We start from the raw sequence: 9277 nt of genomic DNA, 5'->3' as shown, positions 1-9277 counted from the left end.
AGAGTGTTGTCATGGAATAGAGTGTCGCCATGGAATGGAGGGTTGCCATGTCATAGAAAGTCGCCATGCAATGTAGTGTCACCATGTAATAGAGTGTCGCCATGTAATGGAGTGTCGCCATGTAATGGAGTGTCGCCATGTAATGGAGTGTTGCCATGTAATGGAGGGTTGCCATGTAATGGAGTGTTGTCATGTAATAGAGTTTTGCCATGTAATGGAGGGTTGCCATGTAATGGAGTGTTGCCATTTAATAGAGTGTTGTCATGTAATAGATTTTCACCATGTAATGGATGGTTGCCATGTAATGGAGTGTTGTTATGTAATAGAGTGTCACCATGTAAAGGAGTGTCACCATGTTATAGAGTGTTGTCATGTAATGGAGTGTCACCGTGTAATGGAGTTTTGCCGTGTAATAGAGTGTTGCCAAGTAATAGCGTGTTGTCATGTAATAGAGTGTTGCCATGTAATGGAGTGTTGTCATGTAATAGATTGTCGCCATGTAATGGAGTGTCACCATGTAATAGTGTGTCGTCATGTAATAGAGTGTCGCCATATAATGGAGTGTTGCCATGTAATGGAGGGTTGCCATGTAATGGAGTGTTGTCATGTAAAAGAGTGTTGCCATGTAATGGAGGGTTGCCATGTTTTGGAGTGTTACCATGTAATAGAGTGTAGTCATGTAATAGAGTGTCACCATGTAATGGAGTGTCACCATGTAATGGAGTGTCGCCATGTAATTGAGTGGCACCGTGTAATGGAGTGTTGCCATGTAATGGAGTGTTGCCATGTAATAGAGTGTCACCATGTAAAGGAGTGTCACTGTGTAATGGAGTTTGACCGTGTAATGGAGAGTCACAGGTGTGTAATGGAGTGTCAATATTTAATGGAGTGTCACTGTGTAATGGAGTGTTGCCATGTAATGGAGTGTCACCCTGTAATGGAGTTTTGCCAAGTAATAGAGTGTTGTCATGTAATAGAGTGTTGCCATGTAATGGAGGGTTGCCATGTAATAGAGTGCCGCCATGTAATGGAGTGTCACCATGTTATAGAGTGTTGTCATGTATTAGATTGTCACCATGTAATGGAGTGTCACCATGTAATAGTGTGTCGTCATGTAATAGAGTGTCGCCATATAATGGAGTGTTGCCATGTAATGGAGGGTTGCCATGTAATGAAGTGTTGTCATGTAATAGAGTGTTGCCATGTAATGGAGGGTTGCCATGTAATGGAGTGTTACCATGTAATAGAGTGTAGTCATGTAATAGAGTGTCACCATGTAATGGAGTGTCACCATGTAATGGAGTGGCGCCATGTAATTGAGTGGCACAGTGTAATGGAGTGTTGCCATGTAATGGAGTGTTGCCATGTTATAGAGTGGCACCATGTAAAGGAGTGTCACCGTGTAATGGAGATTGACTATGTAATGGAGAGTCACAGGTGTGTAATGGAGTGTCAATATTTAATGGAGTGTCACTGTGTAATGGAGTGTTGCCATGTAATGGAGTGTCACCCTGTAATGGAGTTTTGCCAAGTAATAGAGTGTTGTCATGTAATAGAGTGTTGCCATGTAATGGAGGGTTGCCATGTAATAGAGTGTCGCCATGTAATGGAGTGTCGCCATGTAATGGAGTGTTGCCATGTAATAGAGTGTCGCCATGTAATAGAGTGTCGCCATGTAATGGAGTGTCACCATGTAATAGAGTGTCGCCATGTAATGGAGGGTTACCATGTAATGGAGTGTTTCCATGTAATGGAGTATTGTCATGTAATAGAGTTTCCCCATGTAATGGAGTGTCACCGTGTAATGGAGTGTCACCTTGTAATGGAGTGTTTCCATGTAATAGAGTGTCGCCATGTAATGGAGTGTTGCCATGTAATAGAGTGTTGTCATGTAATTGAGTATCGTCATGTAATAGAGGGTTGCCATGTAATAGAGTGTCGCCATGTAATGGAGTGTCACTGTGTAATGGAATGTTGCCATGTAATAGAGTGTTGTCAAGTAATAGAGTGTTGCCATGTAATGGAGTGTTGTCCTGTAATAGAGTGTTGTCCTGTAATAGAGTGTCACCATGTAATGGAGTGTTGCCATGTAATTGAGTGTCGCCATGTAATGGAGTGTTGCCATGTAATAGAGTGTTGTCATGTAATTGAGTATCGTCATGTAATAGAGGGTTGCCATGTAATAGAGTGTCATCATGTAATGGAGTGTCGCCGTGTAATGGAGTGTCACCGTGTAATGGAGTGTTTCCGTGTAATAGAGAGTCACCATGTATTGGAGTGTTGCCATGTAATAGAGTGTTGTCATGTAATTGAGTATCGTCATGTAATAGAGGGTTGCCATGTAATAGAGTGTCATCATGTAATGGAGTGTCACTGTGTAATAGAGTGTTGCCATGTAATAAACTGTTGTCAAGTAATAGAGTGTTGCCATGTAATGGAGTGTTGTCATGTAATAGAGTGTCACCATGTAATGGAGTGTTGCCATGTAACAGAGTGTTGTCATGTAATACAGTGTCGCCATGTAATGGAGGGTTGCCATATAATAGAGAGTCGCCATGTAATGGAGTGTCACCATGTAATAGAGTGTTGCAATGTAACGGAGTGTTGTCATGTAATAGAGTGTCGCCATGTAATAGAGTGTTGTCATGTAATAGAGTGTCGCCATATAATGGAGTGTCACCATGTAATAGAGTGTCACCATGTAATGGAGTGTCACCGTGTAATGGAGTGTTGCCGTGTAATAGAGTGTCGCCATGTAATAGCGTGTTGTCATGTAATAGAGTGTTGCCATGTAATGGAGTGTTGTCAAGTAATAGAGTGTCGCCATGTAATGGAGGGTTGCCATATAATAGAGTTTCGCCATGTAATGCAGTGTCACCATGTAATAGAGTGTTGCCATGTAATGGAGTGTTGCCATGTAATGGAGGGTTGCCATGTAAGGGAGTGTTGTCAAGTAATAGAGTGTCACCATGTAATGGAGTGTTGTCATGTAATAGAGTGTTGCCATGTAATGGAGTGTTGTCATGTAATAGATTGTCGCAATTTAATGGAGTGTCACCATTTAATAGTGTGTCGTCATGTAATAGAGTGTCGCCATATAATGGAGTGTTGCCATGTAATGGAGGGTTGCCATGTAATGGAGGGTTGCCATGTAATGGAGTGTTACCATGTAATAGAGTGTAGTCATGTAATAGAGTGTCACCATGTAATGGAGTGTCACCATGTAATGGAGTGTCGCCATGTAATTGAGTGGCACCGTGTAATGGAGTGTTGCCATGTAATGGAGTGTTGCCATGTAATAGAGTGTCAACATGTAAAGGAGTGGCACTGTGTAATGGAGTTTGACCGTGTAATGGAGATTCACAGGTGTGTAATGGAGTGTCAATATTTAATGGAGTGTCACTGTGTAATGGAGTGTTGCCATGTAATGGAGTGTCACCCTGTAATGGAGTTTTGCCAAGTAATAGAGTGTTGTCATGTAATAGAGTGTTGTCATGTAATAGAGTGTCGACTTGTAATGGAGGGTTACCAAGTAATAGTGTGTCGCCATGTAATGGAGTGTCGCCATGCAATGTAGTGTCACCATGTAAAAGAGTCTCGCCATGTAATGTAGGGTTACCATGTAATGGAGTGATGCCATTTAATGGAGTGGTGTCATATAATAGAGTGTCGCAATGTAATGGAGTGTTGCCATGTAATAGAGTGTCACCATGTAATGGAGGGTCACCATGTAAAAGAGTCTCGCCATGTAATGGAGGGTTACCATGTAATCGAGTGTTGCCATGTAATGGAGTGTTGCCATGTAATAGAGTGTCACCATGTACTGGAGTGTTGCCATGTAATAGAGTTTCGCCATGTAAAGGAGGGTTGCCATGTAATAGAGTGTCGCCATGTAATAGAGTATAACCATGTAATAGAGTGTCATCATGTAATGGAGTGTCACCGTGTAATGGAGTGTTGCCATGTAATACAGTGTTGTCATGTAATAGAGTGTTGCCATGTAATGGAGTGTTGTCATGTAATAGAGTGTTGCCATGTAATGGAGTGTTGCCATGTAATAGAGTGTTGCCATGTAATAGAGTGTTGCCATGTAATGGAGTGTTGTCATGTAATAGAGTGTTGCCATGTAATGGAGTGTTGCCATGTAATAGAGTGTTGTCATATAATAGAGTGTCGCCATGTAATGGATTGTTGCCATGTAATAGAGTGTTGTCATGGAATAGAGTGTCGCCATGGAATGGAGGGTTGCCATGTCATAGAAAGTCGCCATGCAATGTAGTGTCACCATGTAATAGAGTGTCGCCATGTAATGGAGTGTCGCCATGTAATGGAGTGTCGCCATGTAATGGAGTGTTGCCATGTAATGGAGGGTTGCCATGTAATGGAGTGTTGTCATGTAATAGAGTTTTGCCATGTAATGGAGGGTTGCCATGTAATGGAGTGTTGCCATTTAATAGAGTGTTGTCATGTAATAGATTTTCACCATGTAATGGATGGTTGCCATGTAATGGAGTGTTGTTATGTAATAGAGTGTCACCATGTAAAGGAGTGTCACCATGTTATAGAGTGTTGTCATGTAATGGAGTGTCACCGTGTAATGGAGTTTTGCCGTGTAATAGAGTGTTGCCAAGTAATAGCGTGTTGTCATGTAATAGAGTGTTGCCATGTAATGGAGTGTTGTCATGTAATAGATTGTCGCCATGTAATGGAGTGTCACCATGTAATAGTGTGTCGTCATGTAATAGAGTGTCGCCATATAATGGAGTGTTGCCATGTAATGGAGGGTTGCCATGTAATGGAGTGTTGTCATGTAAAAGAGTGTTGCCATGTAATGGAGGGTTGCCATGTTTTGGAGTGTTACCATGTAATAGAGTGTAGTCATGTAATAGAGTGTCACCATGTAATGGAGTGTCACCATGTAATGGAGTGTCGCCATGTAATTGAGTGGCACCGTGTAATGGAGTGTTGCCATGTAATGGAGTGTTGCCATGTAATAGAGTGTCACCATGTAAAGGAGTGTCACTGTGTAATGGAGTTTGACCGTGTAATGGAGAGTCACAGGTGTGTAATGGAGTGTCAATATTTAATGGAGTGTCACTGTGTAATGGAGTGTTGCCATGTAATGGAGTGTCACCCTGTAATGGAGTTTTGCCAAGTAATAGAGTGTTGTCATGTAATAGAGTGTTGCCATGTAATGGAGGGTTGCCATGTAATAGAGTGCCGCCATGTAATGGAGTGTCACCATGTTATAGAGTGTTGTCATGTATTAGATTGTCACCATGTAATGGAGTGTCACCATGTAATAGTGTGTCGTCATGTAATAGAGTGTCGCCATATAATGGAGTGTTGCCATGTAATGGAGGGTTGCCATGTAATGAAGTGTTGTCATGTAATAGAGTGTTGCCATGTAATGGAGGGTTGCCATGTAATGGAGTGTTACCATGTAATAGAGTGTAGTCATGTAATAGAGTGTCACCATGTAATGGAGTGTCACCATGTAATGGAGTGGCGCCATGTAATTGAGTGGCACAGTGTAATGGAGTGTTGCCATGTAATGGAGTGTTGCCATGTTATAGAGTGGCACCATGTAAAGGAGTGTCACCGTGTAATGGAGATTGACTATGTAATGGAGAGTCACAGGTGTGTAATGGAGTGTCAATATTTAATGGAGTGTCACTGTGTAATGGAGTGTTGCCATGTAATGGAGTGTCACCCTGTAATGGAGTTTTGCCAAGTAATAGAGTGTTGTCATGTAATAGAGTGTTGCCATGTAATGGAGGGTTGCCATGTAATAGAGTGTCGCCATGTAATGGAGTGTCGCCATGTAATGGAGTGTTGCCATGTAATAGAGTGTCGCCATGTAATAGAGTGTCGCCATGTAATGGAGTGTCACCATGTAATAGAGTGTCGCCATGTAATGGAGGGTTACCATGTAATGGAGTGTTTCCATGTAATGGAGTATTGTCATGTAATAGAGTTTCCCCATGTAATGGAGTGTCACCGTGTAATGGAGTGTCACCTTGTAATGGAGTGTTTCCATGTAATAGAGTGTCGCCATGTAATGGAGTGTTGCCATGTAATAGAGTGTTGTCATGTAATTGAGTATCGTCATGTAATAGAGGGTTGCCATGTAATAGAGTGTCGCCATGTAATGGAGTGTCACTGTGTAATGGAATGTTGCCATGTAATAGAGTGTTGTCAAGTAATAGAGTGTTGCCATGTAATGGAGTGTTGTCCTGTAATAGAGTGTTGTCCTGTAATAGAGTGTCACCATGTAATGGAGTGTTGCCATGTAATTGAGTGTCGCCATGTAATGGAGTGTTGCCATGTAATAGAGTGTTGTCATGTAATTGAGTATCGTCATGTAATAGAGGGTTGCCATGTAATAGAGTGTCATCATGTAATGGAGTGTCGCCGTGTAATGGAGTGTCACCGTGTAATGGAGTGTTTCCGTGTAATAGAGAGTCACCATGTATTGGAGTGTTGCCATGTAATAGAGTGTTGTCATGTAATTGAGTATCGTCATGTAATAGAGGGTTGCCATGTAATAGAGTGTCATCATGTAATGGAGTGTCACTGTGTAATAGAGTGTTGCCATGTAATAAACTGTTGTCAAGTAATAGAGTGTTGCCATGTAATGGAGTGTTGTCATGTAATAGAGTGTCACCATGTAATGGAGTGTTGCCATGTAACAGAGTGTTGTCATGTAATACAGTGTCGCCATGTAATGGAGGGTTGCCATATAATAGAGAGTCGCCATGTAATGGAGTGTCACCATGTAATAGAGTGTTGCAATGTAACGGAGTGTTGTCATGTAATAGAGTGTCGCCATGTAATAGAGTGTTGTCATGTAATAGAGTGTCGCCATATAATGGAGTGTCACCATGTAATAGAGTGTCACCATGTAATGGAGTGTCACCGTGTAATGGAGTGTTGCCGTGTAATAGAGTGTCGCCATGTAATAGCGTGTTGTCATGTAATAGAGTGTTGCCATGTAATGGAGTGTTGTCAAGTAATAGAGTGTCGCCATGTAATGGAGGGTTGCCATATAATAGAGTTTCGCCATGTAATGCAGTGTCACCATGTAATAGAGTGTTGCCATGTAATGGAGTGTTGCCATGTAATGGAGGGTTGCCATGTAAGGGAGTGTTGTCAAGTAATAGAGTGTCACCATGTAATGGAGTGTTGTCATGTAATAGAGTGTTGCCATGTAATGGAGTGTTGTCATGTAATAGATTGTCGCAATTTAATGGAGTGTCACCATTTAATAGTGTGTCGTCATGTAATAGAGTGTCGCCATATAATGGAGTGTTGCCATGTAATGGAGGGTTGCCATGTAATGGAGGGTTGCCATGTAATGGAGTGTTACCATGTAATAGAGTGTAGTCATGTAATAGAGTGTCACCATGTAATGGAGTGTCACCATGTAATGGAGTGTCGCCATGTAATTGAGTGGCACCGTGTAATGGAGTGTTGCCATGTAATGGAGTGTTGCCATGTAATAGAGTGTCAACATGTAAAGGAGTGGCACTGTGTAATGGAGTTTGACCGTGTAATGGAGATTCACAGGTGTGTAATGGAGTGTCAATATTTAATGGAGTGTCACTGTGTAATGGAGTGTTGCCATGTAATGGAGTGTCACCCTGTAATGGAGTTTTGCCAAGTAATAGAGTGTTGTCATGTAATAGAGTGTTGCCATGTAATGGAGGGTTGCCATGTAATAGAGTGTCGCCATGTAATGGAGTGTCACCATGTTATAGAGTGTTGTCATGTAATGGAGTGTCGCCATATAATGGAGTGTTGCCATGTAATGGAGGGTTGCCATGTAATGGAGTGTTGTCATGTAATAGAGTGTTGCCATGTAATGGAGGGTTGCCATGTAATGGAGTGTTACCATGTAATAGAGTGTAGTCATGTAATAGAGTGTCACCATGTAATGGAGTGTCACCATGTAATGGAGTGTCACCATGTAATGGAGTGTCGCCATGTAATTGAGTGGCACCGTGTAATGGAGTGTTGCCATGTAATGGAGTGTTGCCATGTTATAGAGTGTCACCATGTAAAGGAGTGTCACTGTGTAATGGAGTTTGACCATGTAATGTGGAGTCACAGGTGTGTAATGGAGTGTCAATATTTAATGGAGTGTCACTGTGTAATGGAATGTTGCCATGTAATGGAGTGTCACCCTGTAATGGAGTTTTGCCAAGTAATAGAGTGTTGTCATGTAATAGAGTGTTGCCATGTAATGGAGGGTTGCCATGTAATAGAGTGTCGCCTTGTAATGGAGTGTCACCATATAATGGAGTGTTGCCATGTAATAGAGTGTCGCCATGTAATGGAGTGTCACCATGTAATAGAGTGTCACCATGTAATGGAGGGTTACCATGTAATGGAGTGTTGCCATGTAATGGAGTATTGTCATGTAATAGAGTTTCCCCATGTAATGGTGTGTCGCCGTGTAATGGAGTGTCACCGTGTAATGGAGTGTTTCCATGTAATAGAGTGTCGCCATGTAATGGAGTGTTGCCATGTAATAGAGTGTTGCCATGTAATTGAGTATCGTCATGTAATAGAGGGTTGCCATGTAATAGAGTGTCGCCATGTAATGGAGTGTCACTGTGTAATGGAGTGTTGCCATGTAATAGAGTGTTGTCAAGTAATAGAGTGTTGCCATGTAATGGAGTGTTGTCCTGTAATAGAGTGTCACCATGTAATGGAGTGTTGCCATGTAATAGAGTGTCGCCATGTAATGGAGTGTTGCCATGTAATAGAGTGTTGTCATGTAATTGAGTATTGTCATGTAATAGAGGGTTGCCATGTAATAGAGTGTCATCATGTAATGGAGTGTTTCCATGTAATAGAGTGTCGCCATGTAATGGAGTGTTGCCATGTAATAGAGTGTTGTCATGTAATTGAGTATCATCATGTAATAGAGGGTTGCCATGTAATAGAGTGTCACCATGTAATGGAGTGTCACTGTGTAATGGAGTGTTGCCATGTGATAGAGTGTTGTCAAGTAATAGAGTGTTGCCATGTAATGGAGTGTTGTCCTGTAATAGAGTGTCACCATGTAATGGAGTGTTGCCATGTAATTGAGTGTCGCCATGTAATGGAGTGTTGCCATGTAATAGAGTGTTGTCATGTAATTGAGTATCGTCATGTAATAGAGGGTTGCCATGTAATAGAGTGTCATCATGTAATGGAGTGTCGCCGTGTAATGGAGTGTCACCGTGTAATGGAGTGTTTCCGTGTAATAGAGAGTCGCCATGTAATGGAG

This window comes from Taudactylus pleione, unplaced genomic scaffold (assembly GCF_031769625.1).
Source record: "Taudactylus pleione unplaced genomic scaffold, aTauple2 ptg000364l, whole genome shotgun sequence".
Classification (NCBI taxonomy): Eukaryota; Metazoa; Chordata; class Amphibia; order Anura; family Myobatrachidae; genus Taudactylus; species Taudactylus pleione.
This window is presented reverse-complemented; position numbering follows the sequence as displayed.